We start from the raw sequence: 22,976 nt of genomic DNA, 5'->3' as shown, positions 1-22,976 counted from the left end.
AGGGATTTCATCGGAGTTGCCGTGTTCTTAAATTAGTTGTGTTGCTGGACTAGATTCTAGTATCTATAGTACGTAAGATATTTTTTTCGAAATTGTGTTAACGTTAGTAGAAAAGGTAAGGGTAAATAATCTTAGATGTACATAATCCACTAAACCCGGATTTGCTCGTCATCGACAAACACTTTTTAATAAATATATTTATTCTGGAAAAAAATATATCTAAAACTTAAATTACTTGACAATGAAAATATGCGAGGACACTAAACAAACACTAAAGTAACAAATACAAATTAAAGGTAAAATAAACCAAACGCACGGACAATCAGACAAATGTCTTTGAAGCTATAAAAATAACAAATATTATATTATTACAATACATATTTTACTTGCAATCCAATGTTAATTTACTTTTTTTTACGAGCAAGTGGGCCATCTGATGATAAGTGGTCCCACCGCCCATAGGCAATGGCGTCGCTAGAAACGCTAAGCATTCCTTACATTGAAAACGTGCCACCAATCTTGGGAACCATGATGTTTTGTCCCTGCCTATAGTTACACTGGTTCACTCACCCTTCAAACAGAAACACAACAATACAGAGTACTACTGTTTGGTGGCAGAATATCTTATGAGAGAGTTTGTACATAGATCTACCCCCTACACCAAGTAAACTCCCCCTAAAATATAACCCCTTTAATTTTGCCTTTAACCTTTAAGTTCCGATAGCAACTTGCCGACGTTCAATACTTTATTTTTGCATGAATACATTATAAACACCATAGTTTATTCCATGATAAATACCATTGACGTTAAAAATCAAACACGTGACAAGAATAGTCACAAAATGCATCCAGTGTGTATTAAAATGTAATTAAATATTCGTTTGTATCAGATATGACCACGACAGACGGACACCCCAATCAAAGTAAACATGACATAACATCAATGACGTCACGTCTCTCAATTATCCCAAACAAACATACAGTCAATCTGTCACTTCATTAAATGTTGAGTTCTGTAGAATGTTTACAGCCCCTGCCTCATCAATTCACTCATACAACTCTATTGCAATGCGTTATATTCATTGAAGCATATCTTTGTTTTATAAACAAACTGTTCATGCAAAATCATCCATGTATTTCTATTTGAGATAATGCTGTATAAATTATAGGTAAAAGAGAAAATGCTAGTCAATACAATTACATTGTTCGGCTGTACGCTTTTCATTGCGTAATTCTTCGTAATTATGATGTTTTCTCTTTCTTTAAACTGGCAATAGTTTAGTTGTCATTACATTAGAATTATTAATCTGTTTGGTACCATACATAATTGGTACCATAGACATGAATATTTGTAAATAAATTATTGAAAATATACTTTAAGGTGGATGATATTTGTTAAAAATATATTTAAAAAATTTAGTCAAATTATCTGAGTCACCAATGCGGGTATTATAATATAAACACACAAAATAAGTGCATGAAAATCAATGATGATCAAACGAAACCTACAATTCACAGACATAAGCACTGTTAGGCTAGTTTATTTCGTTTTTTTTTTATAATCTTATGTCATATAGAATTATGTTATGGTGTAACGCTGTAGATAAAAAGACAGAAAAGAGTTCTCCGACCTAATCTTAGTTCTGGAACGGATCATTTGATCAAGAGCAGTCATTGTAGATACTATCCCTATTGTAAAGCTGGTTTATTTTATAAGAACACCTATGCGAGTTTCTTGTCATTTTTCTCGCCTGGAGGCTGCTTTACGAAACGGTGGTAGAGTTCAAATATTGACGATTCAAAAATACTTTATTCTGAATATTGTATTGAATTGTTTTGAAATGGGGAGCACCACTAAAACTGGGTCTTTCACTGATCCATCTCAGCTCTATTTATGTTTGATTTCTTCCTGTTATTTCAAATTTAATAATGCTAAATAAGTTAAGAAATATGATATAAGGAGGTTTCTCGTAGAGCTTAGAAGTAGTTACAAATGTTCTGTCGTGTAAACAACAGCCGTGACACCTCAGATTGAATGCGAAAACTTAAATTATAATGCTTTTCATTTATTTAATCTCACGAAACTTGAACTAAAATATTATCCGCAATATTCTCTGTCTTACGAAAATTATAAAATCTTACATTTTATTGCGTCATTCCATTGTAGGTATTAAATGTAAGATTTAGTTGTAATTCTTATGACAAAAGGATTTTTATTAAATTATTTTACAGTTCTCTCAAGGTTTATAGACAGCCGTAGTAATGAATTTTGATCTTTGTCTTTTAATAATAAAATTTAGGAGTAGTGCTCTAGTGTCTATGTCGTGAGGGCTTTGATTTAGCCTCGATTAGGAAACAAGTTATTGGGATTTTCTGCCAAAAATTAGTACTGTAGTAGATGGCATTGTTACATTCTTGTGCATTTAAAGGGAATAACAGTTTGCCGTCTCGTAGAATTATGACTGTGAGGGATAGATAGAAAATCCTTTGTCTGCAGTACATTTGCGAACAGACTATAACAATTATCTGACCTAGCCACCTAGGTAGTTTGGATGGACTTCTTTGATAATAATCTTCGCTACAGTCAAGTGAGTCTGTAGGGTTGAGAGTAATTAAAGTATATGTCTTAAATTTTAGAACATGAAAGATGTAAAAGTCATTTCTCCGATTCGAATTCACGATCTAGTTCATCGACTAAGGTTCAGTTTTTATGGTCACCGAATGTAATTCTACCATTTACATTATACGCGTCTCGCAAGAGCTATAACATTATTAAAGTAGCAACCATTCCACGAATTTGAGATTGTCCTTTTAAAAGTCTCGGTTTACTGTCCCCGGTGTCATTTGAAACAGACACGTATGTGTGATTATCATAATAAATACATAAACTTGCTTCATTGGGTAATAAAACCTTGATATTAATATAAATAACACACGATATCGGTTGTATTAAGTTTCTTTATTGGTTATTATTATTACAAAGAGTTGTATAGAAAGTGTTTATTTTTTTATATTTTACCATTTGACATGTTTCATGAATGAAAAACGCCGCTGAGTTCTTTAGCAGTTGCTCTCAGGTGTATATGCGATCGGCGATACTGCCTTCTGTTTGGGTTACGTGACTTAGTCTGAGTAATACGACGAATGTAAAAATAAGGCAGCAGGTAAATACAAATTTGATTATATTCGTGAAATTTGGGAGTCAATTCAGAATTAACTTAGAATCTAATTCCCATCTATTTACTTATTAGGTACAAACAACTGAAGTTATCAAATATCGTGTAAAAATAATGTTTGATAATGTATTTATGTTTACGATGATCCAAGCTATCTCGAATCGCATAAACCAAATGTCGAAGATATTATTTATATTTTAGACTAGCTGTATCTAACCTTTTGTTAAGCATTTTATTTAAAATTTCCGTTTTTAAACATGCAAAATTAATATTTTATTTAGAATACTAGAACATAAAAACTTCGTGTCGCAGTTTTTATGTTCTAGTATGAATAAGCAATTTGAAGGTTTTATCTTTTTTTATATTATGTATTCATATTTTGTTAAAAAAGTTTGACTAACTGTGATCTCAGTGTATATATATTTTTTTCAAATGTACTTAAGAAATTATTGAATTCATAAATTTTACTTTCCCTTATTATTTATGATTATATAGTTTGTAATTTAGTTATTCTCAGAAAAGGTTGACTAACTCTGAATGAAATGTAATGAACACGGATTACAGAAGACAGGGTGACGGAACCCGCATTCGTTTTGGAATTTACGAACCATTGTCTTTTTAAAGGTGATTGTTGACACGCTGATCCATATAACCAAGTTCAGATTTCCTTCCAACTATAAGTTGTTTAATCTTCTTAGTATATGTAATAATGGTTTACTGATTTCTACAGGATCATAGTACTTCGCTCTGAAAATAGCCGATAATATAATACCTACACAGGCGCTAAAATATTCATTGCTTGTAGATTCTCATAGTTTCTCTAATTTGTAATAACTAAATTGTAACTACAACATTAAAGATATATTTTAATCAGTCGGTGGAGATTTTGACGCGAGTTGCGTTGTCTTTTAAAAATAAAATCGAAACTCATCGCAAAACACGATCATGACATTTCAGAAAGTGATATGCTAATGGGAATTACAACATATAAAGACTACGTGCATTAAAATATTATAGAATCTTCATAAGTGAGATACAAAATGAGTTAAAGATAATATCTTTCAAGTTTCAAAGATATTTTCCCCAATCTATGGTAGAATTTTGACGATCAATTAGACAGTATTCTGCTTTTAACAAAGACTTTAATATTGCCTTAATCTGTTTGATCTAGCATTTATTTATTTGATGATATTTAGTTCAAATTCGAAAAATGCCTAAATAAATTTACTAAAAACCTTAGTGTAAGCAAACCTTTGTGGCTTTGTGCAAGCTATGTGGTAGGTATCAATCATCATCACTTATTTTACCGACAACAGTTAGTCACAGTAAAGCGGTTTACCTCCCATAAGAAGTACCATAATACAATATGCGCCTACTACTTGTAATAAAATAAGTTATCGCTAGGTACATATTTCATGCGGAACCTCTTCTGAGGATCGTGTCAATTTCGGTTTCAATTCCACGTGAAATATGAAGATATGTACTTTAGTTACCTTAAAGGTCTCGCTTTGAATGTAATTTGAGCGGCGAGTTACTATCGAAGTCACAAAAGGTGTGGATTCTTAAATTTGATATTATTTATTCATTGAGCCTAAGGCATTTGTTGCTTAGATGTAATAATAATATAATACTTTTGAAATATCATAATCAAATTTTATTCAGCTATTGAAGAAATAGAGATATCCCGCCGAGCAACATAAGCGTAATATTCTTTTCGTAAAGAAAATCAGGATAATTCCGCCCCTGTAACGTCTCTGTGGGCCAAACTAGACGCTCGAATTGTCAGTAATTAAAATGAAAATCTATGTACCTAAATTGTATAATATTTGAACAAATAGTTTATGAACTATCGCCAGTCGAAGTTCTCTAATTTTGTCACTCAATGATTCACCAATCATCAAAACTCTAAGGTACTAGATGATGCTTTATTCAAGAAGGCTTTTATAAGCATTTTGAAATCGTCATAATGCAGAATTTCATTCAATAGGTGGTGGTTACATGCTTACTTTAACCACCATTATGGAATGTAGGTTCTACAGATCAGAACCATATAATATATATATATATATATTTTTTCATTATTTCATAAAATAATAGCCAATATAAACGCTGCTTTATTAAACTCAAATAACATCGTCAATTTATATGTTCCGTATGGAATTCAGACAATGTTAATAACACGCCTTTTTATAATCTATATTTTGTTTCATCTATACATATAATAAAATTGGAGTGTCTATTTGTAATATTAAAATAACCGCGTTTTACTAAATGCATATGTATGTATACACGGTACATATACCTAAATAACATTTTTTACAATTTTTGTCTGTCTGTTTGTTCCGGCTAATCTCTGGAACGCCTGGACTGATTTTGACGGGACTTTCACTGGCAGATAGCTGATGTAACAAGGAGTAACTTAGGCTACTTTTATTCTAGAATTATATGTAAAATAATAATAAAGTCACGCTTTTTTATTAAATTCAAACGCGCACGAAGTCGCGGGCACAGGTGGTTTAAAATAAAAGGAAGTATAAATAAATATGCAGTAACATTTTTTTTAAATATAATAATATTTAGCAACGAAGAATGTAATAAACGCGACACGTTCACAAGCGGCAAGCCGGCTCTTTCCGTTTACCGTCGCGGCAGACGAGTTAGTTCTACCACTGCCAATATGTTTCACATAAAAAAAAAAATACGAGGCAATAACGAACGAAGAACCAAGTGAAACAACATTTATTATTCCGTTTAGGGTGTCCGGAAACCATCAAAGTATCATCACGGTAGTTGCTGACACGTGTCATATGGAAAAAACTTTAATGGGCTTGTGAAAAGTTTGCGCGGAGTTATGGGAGTTCTTTTTGGGTACACATAGATGTTACGAATCGATTAAGTCTCGGGTAAAGATGTTTTTAATGCAAGCTTTTCAGAACCAGTGACGAAAATCGTTTATTCTATTATGAATACCAGGAAAATCTTCTAAATATACACACACGTCGAGGGACCAATATATAATGGTATAGGGTTCATTACGGACCCAGTAGACGCAATCGAAGTATGCGTTTACATATTCGAGGAACTTCCACAGAATATAAATATTGTTGATAATACATTTTGTATACAATTTCTCCATCTTAAATCATATATATTCTGACATAATATTATATATTTCAGAGCTTCATTTGTGTTTATAATCCGTCTTGTGAAAACATTTCGAGGAATTTTGTAGGCATTGGATGAAATTCTGGAACATAAACAGAAGGTACTGTTGTTCTTAATATTATTCTCTATTCATTAAGAAGACTACGTATCATGGTTACCTATGAGTTTAGCAACTGTTATCCTTAGACTTAATCTGTATGCTGTTCATTTCTAATTGTTACTGTTTGTCATGTTGGTAATCCTGTACAATAAGGTGATAGAGGCTGCACTTCTTTTATTAAATTATAAACCATACTGCATATTTATACACCCCTTATATACATATGTATATTTTAGATTACATACCTAATTAAATACTTTCTTGATGTTTTGCGGTAGTACAACCAGTTAACTATGAGAACTAATTTTCTCCATCTGGTTGCCCTGCTCACTCTTTGTAATAAAACACAGCAGACATTATATTTCTGTGTTGCGGTAGAAGCAGTTTTATAACCAATTATACCAACCAAAAATAACAAACATTTTACCACATGAAACACGTAAAGATTGCGTAAATTCGATATTTGTATGCCGCGGGCATTTAATATAACAGGACAGAACTCATACAGAAATTACGTGCGCGCTAAGCCACGTCATTGCACCGGAGACAAATCGGCGCTACAGATGTTGAAACTTGGTCTGTGTAATGCAAACACTCGCGTTAACGTTTTTGAAATACACTTTAAATAACATTAATGAAGCTTTAACGTCATAACCATAACATATTACGTTATTAACGATTTTTTAACAAGCAAGAGTAATTATCATATCTTTTTCTTTTATTTTGACTCCTCTGCAAATGTCCCAATGCTAAAGTCTACTCTCCTTTTAAGAAGATATATGGATATCTAATAAATGGATGCTACCTACTATCTCTATTGAGAACATTTTGATGTCTGAGAATAACAGCTTAACATTTTTTTTGTTTTTTATATCATATTATTTTTTTAATCCTATTCTTTATAATGATTGTCAATTGATTTTAAAACATTTACTCGTACCGTATAGGAAAGTCAACACATATAAAATACTTCAGTCAAGTAGGCGTACTTAATACTCCTCAAGGCACTTTGATATAAATTTTAATATATTTAATGATTTTACATTTGATTATTTATATATCTAAACAGACACTCACTACATAATAACTAAAACAAACAAGGGAACACTAATATCTTTGTGTGCGTGACAGCTACGCTTGACACTCGCCAAACGTCATACAACTTTACTGGTGTGCGTGTATTATATTGCGATGTTGACAGATCTATCTAGACATATTATTTATCAAAGGATGTCATAAAATCTGATCATGATTATTTTAAATATGATGTGTGGGCAATTTTAAAACTATTACATAAATTATTTTTCTATAATAAAGAATTACAATAATCCCGTCACAGTAGACTCGAAGCTCACCGTAGAACACGAGTGTGAAATATCGGAATTTAATCGTATCAAAATGACATATCACCGTAAGTTAGTTGTCAAGATTTCACATGTGAGATACGAAATGAATTCTTATAGAATTGCAATAAGGTTTTTATCGAGTGTATGAAATCAAATAATTAAATATTACCTTTGAATCAATATAATACAAGAAAGCGAATTAATAAGATTAATAAATGTGAAAAGAAAATCGAATCGACTAACATCAATGCGAATGTAACAAGGAAAAAACTCCCCCTAGACATATTAGGAAAGCGCTAACTTGCCGATGACGTCAGGTGCAGTTTACAGCCACGACGCGACTATCATTTTTTCCTTAACTACCGCGCTATGAATACTGTAAGTTGCATTCTCAAGTAGCACCGAGTTTGTTACATACTCGGTTGTGTTTAACACTCTCCCGCAGTATTTCGTACTTCGTGAATAATTTAGACAAAGTAGGGAGAGCGCCAAAACTTTGGTTCGTGTAAACTATATTGAATGCACGACGTAACGGGCATTATGTCATCTAGAATTGGTCGGGTTGACGGGAAGTTATTTTAGAACGTTTTGCATTTATTTAAAAGTACTTTAAAACTCAAATCTGGTTCTGATTTAGGTATACCCTGTTTGAAACAAATATACTTCGATGCTCCTTGACCATTCGCTACTACCGAGTAAGGAGAGCAGCAAACAGGCCACCTCATAAGTGACCACTATCCATATACTTTGTGAGAGATCGCCAATGCGCCGCGAACCTTGGAAATGATGGTATTGTAGCCCTCGTGCAATTACCCTGGCTCACCAAAGTGGAACACAAAAATACTTAGTAATGAAGTTTATTGGTAGAATATAATATGACTAGTGGGTGGTATTTAAGCTATCATCAAGTAAATATAAGCGATATTTATATTCAGTACATTTTACTAGCTTCTTTTAGAAAGTCGACGAATTATTAATGATGTTCAAATGTAAGACAATCATTATATTATACAATTGTATTAAGACTGTATAAAGAAAACTTTAATCACTTTAAATTAAATTGTGAAATGTTAAAATATATTTCAATTCTAAAAAATATTTTATGAACTTGGAACTAAACAACTTCCTGTAAAAACATTTTGAAATAAAACAGTGTTGGCTGAATAAATGGTGACTGTTCCGTGACAAATATAATCAAGGTTCCGTTACTCCTGTCGTATCTGCTTGTATGAATGCGTTTTTCAAACTGTATAATATATTTGCTATATTGTATATACGAGTATTGTGTATAATAAGGGAATCTGCATGACTAACGAGCCACTATACCAAAGGGACTAGTGGCTAGCTTAGGCTGCAGCTCCGAGGTTTTTCTGTTCACAAAATCTCAGTTACAATGTAATATTATTTGACGTGATAACTAACTTTCCATTTGACGGTAGCCGATTGACTTAGTACTATCGGACATACGGCTTTTTGCGAGCTTGTCTACCCTATATACACATTCTTCCGCCAAACAACAGCACTGTCGTGTTTCAGTTTTAAGGTTGAGTGAGCCAGTGTTATTAAAGGCACCAGGGATGTAACATCACAATTCCCGAGGTTGATGGCGCATTTTTGTTGTTAAGAATGTTTAATGATTCTTACGGTCCTAATGTCTATGGTCTATGACACTTTCCACCAAGTGGCCGACTTGCTCGCCGCCAATTTTATAGAAAAAAAAAAAACTATCATCTTCGTCCACCAATAGGTGTCGATACAGTAGGAGATAAAAGCTTATGAAAACCCTCAATGCCATACCAATTACGACATGTTAATGTGAAGTCCTTTGTGCCTGTAATTACACCATAAACAATATATAGTATTGATTTTTGGTGCTGGAATAATTGGTAAGCACGCAGTACTCACACCAGCGTAACATATACATACCTACGTGTTTGATAAATATGTGTGTAATTTGACAACGACAGTTCGGCAACTGTTCAATTTATTGACACGGTAAGTATAGATTTTTGTATTGTGTTCCTAATGTTGCAGCACACATTCAAACTCCAAGCAGTCTTATCATTGAATCAAAGATTATCTTCTATCGGCATTGTGTTTTCATATTTCATGCTCATCATCAATCATGCTTGTTGACTTCCAGGCAAGATATATAACATACATATATAATTGTATTTAAATAACATTACTGTATTTTTAGATCTTGAAAAAGAGTAACTACTCTTGCCGGTTCTTCTCCGTAGAATCTACATTCCGAACCGGTGGTAGCTTTACTTAATATAGTTTGTTAAATGACGATTACCTACTTGAATAAAGTATATTTTGATTTTGATTTTGATTTCATACAAGGTTGAGCAGATACTTCTGTTAATAAATTGAAATGACGCCGAATATTAAAAGACAAAAATGTATAAAAAGAGCAGTTCAGTAAATAAAGAATAGTTGTGAAAAATCTTTGTACAATCAAATCCGACTTCCTGGCTCCGTGCCACTTCAAAACAGCGTCTCGTAGATCTTATTAGATAAACAAGGTTGAACTCAAAAGAAAATAATATTTGTTATTATATTACTTAATATCATATAAAAATTATAATAAATTTTCTAAACCGATCGTTCGAAATCATATTCCTTAACAAATCTCAAGGAAACTATTCGCGCATAAGTCGAGAATTGTAATTTTCGCTTATAGTCAGTAAAATAAAATATTTTTTATACGAGCAATTTGTAAGTCAGTGTTGTGAGTGTAATATAATTGTACTAGCTTCTATTTAACCACATATATATGTGTGTGTATTTTATGTGTGGGTAAAATACATGATAAAATTACTACATGGGTAAATACCCACACATATGAACATTGACCAATCTAGCTCCACGATCTCATAATCCTGTACAGTAGTAATATAAGTTTAAAATGTATTCTACTATCTAACCTTAATATAATATGTTGTATGAGATTTTATGTATATTTTATTTACATATATTAAGTTTTAGTAAATATGTTATTGTTATCAATGAAATTAGTTAATGCGATAAATAGAATAGTACAGGTATAGATGAATAGAATAATTATTATTACTTGATTATCTTAACTTGATAAGTTATGAAACCAATTAAGGCAAGTTGTACTTATTAAATTACATTTTTATAAAAATGTATACTAGAGTCGTTGATGTACAATCAGTACGTCCTTATAATCGTCTATGCCGCCCGCGCCGGTAAGAAATGAAGATTCTACCGAATAGAACCGATAAGAAACTTAGTTATTTCCCATTTTTACTAATTAAAGTCCAAAATGTTTATCTTATAATTAGTCTTTTGTTTTTATACAATTACTCAACAATTCAAATAAATATTTAAAATATTCACACCGCGTACCTAAAGTAAATTTGTTTTTTAAATATGTGACGAAGATCTCTCTTTTTCATTCTATTAAAGAATTTATTCTCAATGAAAACGAAAGTATTTATCCCCTATCCAGTACGTCACGTCGCTTAACTGACAGCGCTACGCCCAAACCGTGTTGGAATTGAACCAGGGACCCCTTGCGGGTGGTCCACAGAATCCAATTACTTAGAATATAGGATACGAGGAAATAAATGATAGTAAACGAATGAGACATTAAATAACCATCTTACTTTTTCGTTGAATAATGAATCTTGTACTGTTGATAAAACAGAAGAAATAAAAAAAATTTTTTTTTCATTTAATAGGTAGGCGGACCGGTATATGGGTCACCGCCACCCATAGACATTGTCCAAAATATTAACCATTACTTACATCGCCAATGCTCCACCTTTGGGTACAAAGATGTTACGTCCCTTGTGCCTGTAGTTACACTGGCGTTGAATACGCCTCGAACCGAAACATAACAATATTTAGGGTTGCTGTTTGATGGTAGAATACTTGTTAAGTATCTTTACCTACCCAGACTGGCTTGCACAAAGCGCAACTATTAAGTAGAGTCTAGTTGAGCCGAGTTGGCACAGCGGCTTAAACACGTGAATCTACACCGGGTTGAATACTGGGCAAGCATCACCTATAAAATAATTTGTATTTATTTATCATAGCCGCGATGGCTCAGTGTTGAGAACGCGTGCATATTAACCGATAATAGCGGCTTCAAACCCTGGCAAGCAGCACTGAATTTCCATGTTCCATACCGTTACATGGTTATGTATTTAAAATGTATCCCGTGCTCGACGATAATGGCAAACAACGTAAGGGAACTTGCAAGTGTCTAATTTCAATGAAATTCTGCTACATGAGTATTTATCAACCCGTATTGGAGCAGCGTGTTAGAATAAGCCCAAACCGTCTCATCAAAGGGAGAGTAGGCTTTAGCCCAGCTGAGGGACATATACAGCCTGGTAATTGTAATTTATCTCCTTCGCAGCGGTGGACTATTTCATTGAGCACGAGACATGCTAAACCAAATGTTACAATCGTCTATTCTTGCCGTTAAAATATTATAGACTGAAAGCCAGTGATCGGCAGACTTACGGTATAGTAGCAAACGCCAGGTATACTGCTTCATCTGCTGTTGGGGAAATGGAGGTTCACTATTCCCATCGAGGGTTCCTTTGAGCACGCCAAGGAGTTGAAAAGCTTAAAAATTGACTTTCAAAACGTGATCACAGCATGTCTGCCATTTTGATAACTTAAAATATATTAGAAAAAATATAGAAAAAATTAATGGCAGACACTTACTCCGGTTCCTACTATATTTTTTATAATTTCAAAGGTGCCTAAATTTGATAGAAATTTGCGTCATTTCAGCAAAGCCTTTATATATATATATATGTATAATATTTATACTATTATTATATACATATATTTACAAAAGTGGACACATAGGTCGGTTCTAAGGTGCACGCAGACCACATAAAAGTTTTATGAAGTCATTATAAAGGTGCATTTTTTATTTATTTATTTCATTATTCTAACAATCATACAAATCGGAATTGAAATATAGAATAAAAAATTAAAACCCTTCAAGTGTTCAAGAGTACAAGAATCAAAATAATGCACCTTCATTAGTACAATTAGAGTTATTATCGTTAGAATTAGCGTTATTACTAAAACGTTATTAAAAAAAACATATTTCGGCAACGCGAAATATACTTAAGCAATTCGCGGTATTATAATCCATGAACTGGTAATTTCTTCCTTGGTAGCATCAGTCATACTCCAATTAATCTTAATAATGATTAAAGCTATTAAACGACATTTACGTAGCTTAACTTCGAGAGCATTGATTAGTTTAGAAGAGATATCAAACAAAATTTTACTATTTTCAATGAAAGATATCAAACAAAATTTTGTTTTGTTTTACTATTTTTAATGAAACATAGTACAACAGTATTGGCTTTAAGCGCTTTACTCAGATCGCCGTTATACAAACCGCCCTTCATAAAAGCCATATTCTAAATCACATGACGTTGCAAATTCAGAATGTTATAAAAATACAATGCGGTAAAACCATTGAACATGAAAACACTGGAAGTGACGTATACTTCAGCGATATAAAAATCAAATCAAAACCTCAAACAGACCCAGTGGCAAGAAAAAGTAAATTTTATTTGGTATCTTATATTGTTTTTATTTGTAAAGATACCTGCATGTGTTAAACGAATGACACATGTGCATTGTGCATGTGTGGTGCACGCACATTACAGTAGTGTTAGCTCATAAAAGCACTTTTGAATATTATCACTATATATAATAATGTAATTTAATTATAACTTACTAAGCTACTTCAGCTGTGGATATGATCTCAATTTAATTACATTACAAATTTATAACGATCCTTATTTACGTAAACACAATATTATAATTAGTGTATTAAAAGCACTTCTAGCGCCCTCGACTCCGTGGCAAAAACCGCTGAAAGCATCAACGAAATGAAATCTACTTGAAACTAAAACGTATGCAAAATTCCCACTTGAAAAATAGCAGCCCTATCCAATCTCGCGCGTAGCTGTTTAGTTGAAAAATGGGGTGCAACACACCCCTTGGAATAACGTCGAGTATGATGGGAAATCGGTGATAAAAGTCGGTTAGAGACGAAAAGACTGCTCAAATATTAATACTGAGATCGAATATTTCATTTATTTAATAGTTAATGGATCTCAAACAATATATACATACATTTTTATGTTGTTTTTTTCTTATATAGGTGTGTTGTGTGTCTTTTATGTATCTTGCTTTTATTATTTTGAGTTGGAAAATGATTTTCCTTAATAAATTTTTACCAGATGATTTTTTTTTATTTGTGTCAAATATTTATCACAAATATCTGAATTAGTCAATCAAATCTCTTCATTAATTTTGTAGCGTCAGCAGCGCAATGATTTACGGGCTGCCTAGCAATGTAAAAAGTTGCAGGTTCGATCATAATCCATTGGGCTAAAGTTAGGACCATGAAATTTGGTGAGTAGGATTGTTTTTTGAGTAGACCCCCTAAGGAAGGAATTTTGGAAGTTCTACCCCTAATTGGGTGAACTAAGGGTTAAATGTTTGTGTGGAGGTTCGTCATTTTTTAAGTTAGTAACATGAAACTTTATTTTTGGGATACTGATTAAAAATTAGTAGTTACGTATTTAAGCGTTTCTAGATATTACACCCTAAGGGGTGAAATACACACCGATGTGGTAGACAAAGAGGTCTTAAATTAACGTAATATTTTAAGTTAATCTGTAAATTAATTCAACTTCCACGCGAGCAAAGCCGCGGGCAACAGCTATTTATAAATCAACAATTATCGCGCCAAACTATTTTTCGAGCCGTTCAACCATAGCTAATACATTATCGTAACACGCTGTACGCTTTTTATATTGTGTTCTTACTCATTTTTTACACGAGATAATAGTGATCCAATTTACGAAATATTGAGCAGGATTTTCCATTTACGATAAATCATTATAAAACTCTTGTTATTTATTTTAGTAAGAAACAGTAGCCTAAAAATAAACTATTATATAATTTATTTAATCTTATTATATTGTAGAATTGTATGTTTATGATGATCGCTGGTGATGATGATGATGTCACGCTGACCGATTTTGACGGCGACCTATCTCAAGGGAGAACTTACGCTGATTCATTGCGCGTTGAAAAGTTTAGAAGTATGGTTAATTACTATTTTATAGTAAAAACATTTATTTGTTGAATTAGTGAAGGATTTAAACCTACTTTTGTATTTAAACATTCACAAAAAATCTAATAATCTCATATCACAAGAAGTCATTTATAATAATGGGTACGTCGCTGTCGATACGAAACGGTGGTGCGTCTTCTTAAACATCGTATTGGTAAAACGTAGTAGACATTGTATCATAAAGCAATTCTTGGCTAAGTAACTGTCAAATTCATTTCACACCAGCAACCCCCTCAGTTACGCCGGAGCGCAACACTGCCTATCAACAAACTTCAGGCAAAATTCGATAGCATTTTTTTGTTTCGACTAAATTTGAACCATGGATCTTGAAGTCTGTATCATAACAAGCCACGAGGCTTAGAGTTATAAATATAATAAAATAGCGAGTTATATTTCTGATTTATTCATACAAAATAATTTAAAATTACATGCAATAACTACAAGCTCTTGTACGAAAGCAATTCCGAAACGCTAAGTGAGTTGGCTCCTTGCCTGTATAAACAGTTCCTGCAATTACGCGAAAACAAGAGAAACTTAGTAAATTCTATCACAACAGTTTTGTAAAAAATAAGTATATAGTTTGTTACATATATACTTATATCTGTTTTTGGAATACCAGTTAAATTTAGCGTATGCCATCTGAACTTGATGGTCCAGTGGCTGCAGCATTAGTCTCTTAATCAAAGAATTGCATGTTCAAACCCCTGCAAGTATACTGAGCTCGACGTTGAAAGAAAATAACGTGAAGAACACCGCGTTCCGAATAAAATTTTGAAGTACATAAATGATAAAATAAGCTCCGATGCATCTTACAAGAAAATGAAATCTTATTAAGTCACGAACAGTTTCCGCTTTTTACTATTTTATAATTAATATGAATACGTCTAGCTGTTCGAACCTGATTAAAAAACATCCCAGAACATTAACCTTCATGGTAATAATATTAGTAAGGTTGAGGAATATACTTAAATTTAAAAATAGAAATATTAAAAAACAATGCTTTACGTATAATTCAATTGTCTCCTTAATGCAGTTTGTCCTCATAAAAGCTAATATAATTTTATGGCCGCATAAATCAGAGTGCATTCAGATACATCGTTTTGCAAAAACTATTTTAGTGCGTGTAAAATTATTTATAGCATGCTCCCTGCCTGCAGTAGATATTAACGTGATAACAATATTTACGTGGAATCTTGATAAGAATTAAAAACTAAAATAATTTTATTATCCGTCGCGAATCATAAACCTTATAAAATAGACGTAACCAATTACATGGAATAAAAAAAAAACTTTATGTCCAAAACATAAAAAGTTATCATTCGTTATTAAAACCCAGTTGTCATATTCAAGCTAAAATTTGTATGAGGTTTAGTATTCGTATTCCGTATATATGTTATAAATATTATAATTAAATATAATATATGTTATATTTAACACAAAATTAAAAATGGAAGATGGAAATCAAATCGCCTTTGCACATCCGACTGTTAAGCGTCCACCGAAAATCTTTAAGAAAATTCCTCCGTGAAATCTTTTCCGGAATTTTCGCCGGCAATTTAACGTCACCGGCGCCTTTATGGGGCTTCTTTATTGGACAATATATCCCCATGCCCCATGTAACCATCTATAAAAAACACATGTGTTATTGGACGCCTTTGGGCTCGCTAGAATTTACAGCATGACGAGGTAACTTGTTTCTTTATTAACTAGAAAATATTGACTTCAAAATTATACAGTGCTAAAGTGTCAACAGTTCGAAGGAAGATAAACCGCCTAGCCTTTTAAACTGAATTGAATAAATTTTGAGCTCTTAGTAGTTCGAAAATAGAAATTAAATTCCAGATGCCAATTATAACATTTTTTATTTGAAATATGTAGTACTATAGGAAGTTGTATAAAAAATATTTAATTTGAGTATTGAAATTTAAATTTATATTTTTCTAACTAATTTTGTAGTCTTTCAAAATATTGCTACATCCAATCTATAAAAAATTTCTTGATGAAGAAACAATATATCGCACAATTATTATTTTTTTATTTAAATAATAATCCTTTACATTAGGGTCTTAATTACAAATAAAGTTAAAAAATAATTACTGTATAGGACCGCGTGGAATGGTGTCATTTCTATCACGGCGTCAACAATTTGGGAATGAAACGATCGCCGCCTGGCTGTTTCTAATCATATTCAATATATGTACTTAATTTGATTGACAAAAAAAAAACCCGCTGAGTTTCTTTCGCCGGTTCTTCTCAGGTCAGGGTGTTTCCTTTTCCGAACCAGTGGTAGTGTTTAATTTGACTATCAATAAGTAAGTATAATGCTTCTATATTGAATAAAGGAATTTGAGTTTGAGTTTCAACATAGAATCGTCATCGATCTCATTGTTCATATCGCATACTATATAGCCGTCTGATATTCAATTAAAGTAAATGACCCAATAACGCCATAACACGTTACCAATATTCGTGTCGATTAAATATAAACAATAGCTTATCTCAAAGACACGACCATACAAATAAACCATAGGCCCAATGACGCAGAAAGCTCTTTAGTGCGTCCTCTAGTTTCACGGACAAGTGGGTTTTAACCGACGGTCATCGTAAACTGACAATATTTCGCCCCCGTCCACTGATTTATTGAACAAATCTTCAGTGTATAGATAGATGTTGTTTTTCTTTTGAAAAGGGTCATCTTTTATACAAAAAAGAGGAATGTTACGCCTTTATTAAATAAAGCCTTTTGTCTCTGATAAGTTTTTCTCCGGCTTTATATTTTGAAGTAATCAAGTTAAAGCTTCTAATTTCAAATCTTTACTCAATACGTAAAACAATGTCGTATTTTTCATGTAATTTTGAAATAACTGATTAAAATACGTCTACATAATAATTTAATGTTCTTATTTAAATAATTTATATAAATAATTACAACCCAAATGGCTCAGTGGTGCATCTTAGCACGTGCATCTTAACCGATGATTGTGGATTCAAACCCAGGCAAGTATCACTGAAGTTCTATGTTCCATAACGTTCCATGCTTAAATTGAGTTTATAATTCATCTCGTGCTCGACAGTGAAGGAAAACATCGCGAGGAAACCTACATGTGGCTAATTTCGATGAAAATCGTCCACATATGTGTATATCGACCACCATTGGAGTAACCTGGTGGAATAAACTCCAAAGCTTATTTTAAAAGAGATCCTATCTCAGTTTAGCAGTAGGATATTTATAGGTGGTTACTTATTTAAATAATTTAATGCCTTGACTTTTAAAATGTGAAAGACAAATGAAACGAATGCAAGATAATGATACGACAAAACCAACGTTATGAGAGGTCGAATATCCTAAAAATAAAGAAAAATCCCTGGAACCGCAAAGAATGTTGATAAACTTGTTCGAGCTCCCTGTCCAAAGAGAGAACCCTTATAATTTCGTCATGGTCCGTCGTCGAACCCTTGTTTCAAGTGTTACGAATTGTGTTTTATGACTTTTACTTTAAGTTCTGACTACAATCTTTATCTTCTGGTTAAAGATTATAGGGACCACTTGGGTAGGGTACAACCACTCATCATATTCTACGGCCAAACAGCAATACTTAGCATTGTTGTGTTCCTGTTTGAAGAGTGAGTGAGCCAGTGTAAATACAGGTACAGGGGATATAACATATAAATTCCCAAGGCTAATGGCGCATTGAAAGGATTGGTTAATATATCTTAAATATTGTGCCAATATATTCGAGCAGTGGTGACCACTTACCATCAGATTGCCAATTTGCTCGTTCGCCTACTAATGCCTTAAAATAGGAATTAGTATTCAATAACAGTTTGGGCCATGAAGTTTTTATACAAACTCAAATTGAGTCAGAAAGCACGTAAAACCGTTGGTCCCGGATATTATTCTAGTTTGACCAAAATGAATTGCAGTTTAATAAGAAATTGTATTTTAGAGACATAACATCTTAGATCCCAAGGTTGGTGGAGCATTGGGGATATAAGGAATGGTTTTTATTTCTTACAGTACTAAAGCTTATGGCAGTGGTGACCACTTACCATCAGGTGGTTCAGTTGCTAGCAATACGGTAAAATGAAAACTTCATTTTCTACAAGATTTTTATTATGAATGAATTCATATTATTATTCCTAAATCATAATACAAATTTGCTTGAAATATGAATTAAAAACATTTCAAACAATATAATTGTCTTCGTCATATTAATATATCAAACATTATCATATAATGGAATATATTTACGTCAAAACAGATTTAAATACTTGGGAACCAAGTAGGTCGGTTCGAAGAAAATTGAATAATATCCGATCCGTCCAACAATCCGTCATAACGAAGCTGTTTACGCGTTTGACGGCAGGATCGCGTTAAATTACATTTTCAAGAAATTAAATTATAATTTAGCTAGATCGTAATTGAATTTTAAAACTTGGTATATTTTTATGTGTCTGTCACACTGGTAAGTGGTACCACCACTACCCACAGTTTATGTTTTTGTCCACAGTTAACTAACTCTACATTTTTTAATTTAAACATATTTGTTATCTACTTCCCTTTCGCAACTTCAAGTTGAAATATCCAAAAATCCTTAGCCTTAGTGAACGTCTACGTCGCGTAAGATGCGACGCAGACGCTAAATTAACTAAACATGCTTTAGTTTAGTTATTTTAGCATCGTTGAATATATGTGTGTCGCAGTCAACTAGCTTTGAGATTCATTGATCAAGGCTAAAACGATTTTTGGTAAAAGGGCTAGGCTCTTTATTAAAAGGCTAATTGAACTAGTAGTAATATCCTGTGCTCCTATTAAAAAAACAAGCATTGTATGTATATAAAATGAAAAGTTTATTTAAATAGTACAACATACATATCTTCACGAAGCAGTCCACTGCGTAGTCACCTCCATAAAAATCGATATCTCAAAGTCGGTACGGTGATTTGCGATTCAATAGAATCGAATTAAGCGCTTGTTACCGACTGAGCACTCGAGCACGCGACGAGTACAAAAAAATAATAGCTAACCGCTTCGTAATACCGAAAAAGCTTCGAGTAGACGTTAGGGTTCAGCTATTTGCAACTGAATGTTTATAAATATTTAAATAATGAAGGATGATATTAATAAAAAATAATGTTTTTCGTTTGTTTTCATTCATCATAGTGATGAATCTTTGTTGATTATTTCCGCATATCGTGGGTTTTTAGGCCAAAATAATAGGTTTTTTCTTTCTATTTAAATGTTTTATGTAGAACTAATAAAAATGTCACTTTGTTCCTGAATCATAACGCTTTAAAGGTTTGCGTTTTAAACCATGCTTTAAATGTAAATGAATACACAAATGTAACGCAAAATTTTAAAAAAGAAGACTTTGATACATTTGACATTATACGTCAGAAACTTTTTTTGGGTTTTTTTTGGGATTGATTTAGCCAGGCGAGCAAATGATTACCTTATGGTAAGCGTGCACCACTGCTTATAGAAAAGGTACTGTAAGAAATATTAACCATTTATTACATCGCCAATGCACAACCAAAATTGGGAACTAAGATGTTACACAAGTGACAACTTGTGCCTGTAGTTATCCTGGCTTCAAAACGGAACTTGTATATGTAGAATATCTGATGAGTGGGTGGTACCTACCCAGACGGGATTGCACAAAGCCCTACCGACATAGCTATATGTGACATTTCAATATAACCGTTACATTACGGCCTAAAAATTTAACTAAGATTGTGCACAGAAAATCTTCCTTAAAAAAAAATGTATTTATTTTAACTGCCATGTTTAAATTTACATTTTATATAATTTAATGAGAATATATATAACAATTAAAGTATCACTATAAGTTCACGATAATGCTTACGGAACCTTATCTAGGGACGTCTGAAACGAACTTGCTTGTATTTTTAAGAGCATTCCCTGGTAACGAAGCTAAGGGGTTATTCTTTTACATATGCAAATCATAGTCATTTTTCTCTTAAAAATATAATTGTACATCAGAGAAATTAAAAATGAAAAGCGATGCATTTTATATTTTCAAAAGTAGACGGTTGTATTTTATGTGAGATGGCACAGTGTTTTGAAATACAGGAGATAGCGGGTTCAATTTCGGACAAGTACTGACGAGTTTACAGGCTTAATACGCGTCTCTGAAATTCTGCTACATGGATAGACTCCATCCCAGGGCAGCGTAGTGGAATAAGCTCGAAACCTTTTCCTCTAAAAGAGGGGAGACCTTTGCCTTTTGTTGTTAGTTTAGTGTACTATATAATTAAAGCTTTGATGAAATATATTGAGGAAACATCGATAGTAATGTTTATATAATATATATTTAACGTACATAAAAATCATAATAGCAAGAACATACATCATTATATTTAATGTAATTTTTTATTAAAAAAATCTAAATGAAACAAAACATTCCAATCTCTGCAAAAACAAAACAATTAAGAGTGAACCCAACGATGTTTTAAATAAAGTATAAATTCATTAATTCAAGGAATTTAATTTAAAACTGTGGTGTTGTGCATCTCATGGGGTTTAGAGTCAAATTGGATTGCTTTTCTACAAGTTCATATTTGCATAAGAACAAAGCGAGAGACAGTGTTACGCTATTCAGTTGAAATGTTTTCTCTTCTCATCGGGGTGAATAAAATTTGATACTATCATAAAACGGTCGGTTTATAAAATCGGGCTTGGTAGATAATTTTTCAGAAATTGCTTAATGTTTCAAAATATTTAAATATATTCCTTCTCACTGACACATAGCTCATGGAAATATATATAAATACATATGTATTATTTAACCTATTCACTTTATGTTTTATATTTATTGTATAACATCCACATAACGACTCAAGCCGCAAAAGTGTTACATTAAATTTTGTGGTGTTACATTAAAACAGCGTCGCTACCCAAAAGGTAATAGTGGCTTGAAGAAATTGCTTTTTCCTATTTTTATTATTTTTGCATATTTTTTTTTATTAAAAATATGTAAATAGACTTGTTCATTGTTAGAAATAATACCCATACTTTGGATCGTCAATGAGCCACCAATATAACTACAATATTATATAAACGCAAAATGGAACACAATAATACTACGTATTTACCTATAGCATACGTGATTATTGGGTGGTGCCAACCCAGACCGGCTTGTACAAAGGCGACAGTATATATAAAGATATTTTGGAAAAACTTATTTCCCTTTTCAATATCGCCTTAAAACGAAGAAAAGTTGGGGATCAGTAAAATAAAATCGTTTTAACACATTTGTATCCAGCAACAAAAAACTTCACGTGTGAATAGTCCTTGTAAGTAGCAATTTCCTTAACGCTTAACATGTATAACAATACCTAAATCTGTCAGTGAAATTTCGACACTATTACTTCTGACTTTTAAGTCTATTTTTAGACGATGACGCAAAAAGTTCGGAGCAATGCATGTTGCGTTAAAATATTGGAACTCCAGGCGAGACGTGGAAATTGTATTTTTTGCGGTGTACTTCAACCCTATGGCGCGAGTAATAAGAAATATTATACGGATAAATATAGATGTATGGAAGTTTCGTGTCCATGAGGTTGCAGGGTATGCCTCTGACACTTGTCACGGTTATTCAAGAGTCACGTTAAAGGAAATGTTAGAATTTTTATTTGATTTTCAGTATGGTTTTGCAGATATGTTTATTTTTTAATACATTTATTTATATATTTGAAAACAAAGTTATACATTATTGAGGAAATATGTTATTATATTGTTTTAGTATGTTTTGTTCGAATTTAACCGAAAAGACCGAGATGCGAGCTGAGATAGACATTTGTACTTTATAATTCCTTTTTAAGTGCACATAAGGTAACTCGCATGTCATTTTTTATGTTTAATTGATGCTTGGACTTTGTGCAAGCCCGTTTGGGTAGATAGATAACGCCCAATTACTATATACACTACCACAAGTAGCAATTCGTGTATTGGATTGAAAAGTGAGTGAGCGAATGTAACTACAGGCACAAGGAACATTACATCGATG

The 22,976-nt window shown here is 32.5% G+C and overlaps 1 protein-coding gene across 1 annotated transcript in view; it reads left to right on the top strand.

Moving 5' to 3' along the window:
- Positions 1-3,002: 3,002 nt before the first annotated feature.
- The window catches only part of LOC113402342 (cadherin-89D), a 113,904-nt gene continuing 93,930 nt past the window's right edge, over positions 3,003-22,976 (top strand). Inside the window, exon 1 of the mRNA XM_064216341.1 lies at positions 3,003-3,016. The gene's annotated coding sequence lies outside the window, so the exon portion shown is untranslated. The remainder of the gene's footprint in view (positions 3,017-22,976) is intronic.

The sequence above is a fragment of the Vanessa tameamea genome, chromosome 12 (assembly GCF_037043105.1).
Source record: "Vanessa tameamea isolate UH-Manoa-2023 chromosome 12, ilVanTame1 primary haplotype, whole genome shotgun sequence".
Taxonomy (NCBI): Eukaryota; Metazoa; Arthropoda; class Insecta; order Lepidoptera; family Nymphalidae; genus Vanessa; species Vanessa tameamea.
This window is presented reverse-complemented; position numbering and strand designations above follow the sequence as displayed.